The sequence below is a fragment of the Priapulus caudatus genome, unplaced genomic scaffold (assembly GCF_000485595.1).
Source record: "Priapulus caudatus unplaced genomic scaffold, Priapulus_caudatus-5.0.1 Scaffold106, whole genome shotgun sequence".
In the NCBI taxonomy this organism is placed as follows: domain Eukaryota; kingdom Metazoa; phylum Priapulida; class Priapulimorpha; order Priapulimorphida; family Priapulidae; genus Priapulus; species Priapulus caudatus.
In genome coordinates, this window is record NW_014577167.1 from 219719 (window position 1) to 221023 (window position 1305).

Sequence of the window (1305 nt, forward strand, 5' to 3'; positions counted from 1 at the left end):
CGTTCATAATATATATACAATTATAGTTTTATGCTGTAGAAGAAAAAACCTTCTTCCAGTAGTGCTGCAACCCCGAGATCAAGTGGTGACCAATTTAGCCACCCTGTTTCACTGTTTGAATTTTTCATGAAGATTGAGAATGGCTACGATTCATGAGGTTTATTAACTCAGTCACATTGCCATTGCCATTGCCGGCCCATTGGCTTCAGCAAGTGAATATATATACTATATAGACATAGATTACTCGTGACTAGTTGTACTGATAATCATAATGGTAACAATCTGCACCTGTCGAACACATTATTCATAACATGCTAACAGAATTTCCATTCTCGTTTTCGAGTGGTTTCTAGAATGTTTGGAAGCCAAAGCGCGGCCATTTTGAAAGCATGACTCACCTTCGTAGCATGAATGTTCCCCTGCTGCACCTTTTTCCCATGCTCACGCTTCACGTTCTGATCTATTAAGAAAGTATGTAAATTGGTAACACTGCAACAATATCTCGACATGATACATGAATTACTTTGTCAAAAAACATGAACATCATACTTACTCAGCACGACAATCGGAGCATGCATTTTCGTAAACTTTTCGGCACAAACGGAGCTGCACTACCGCCACCTGAGATCAATCTTTTTTTCAAATTGCAAATTTTATTCTAAACTTTCCTAACGCGTAAGTAAATCTAGTATTTACACTAAATATTAGTACTAAAACTATCTCCGCGTAGTTAAAAGTTATTTTTATTAGATACATATGATATTGACTTTACTTCGTTATTTCATAACGATGCATTATAATAATATCACCATCGTCTGCGCTGCTCACTCTGGCGATGTACGATCTGCAATTAAATGTGAAATGTGAGACTCGGCCCGAGACAGCAGGCGGTTAAATTGTACTTGCAACGTACAGTACACATCGTGAAGTGTAGTATTCTTTCAAAAAGTGCCCACATCTAATATTCTAATGACTCATTCCAACAGGCTCAGTCTTACAGAATTTTCCTATTTGGTGAGGTCATGTACATATCCCATGCATGTGATCAGGAGTAGATAATAGGGGATCCCTATTATCTACTCCTGATGTGATGTACGTCCCAAAAGAAATAATATTTTATTTAAGATTATACATTAATAGTGGAGAGCGCATACTCATCAGTAGTTTGATATAAAAATGTTTATACCCGTCTCATTTGAAATAATTTTAAGGTGGCAAATCTTTCCATATTTTATAACGTTCACATCTACCCAGTACATTTAATTATGTCAAAGTAAACATTATCAGAAGAAAGTTTTCTATTAT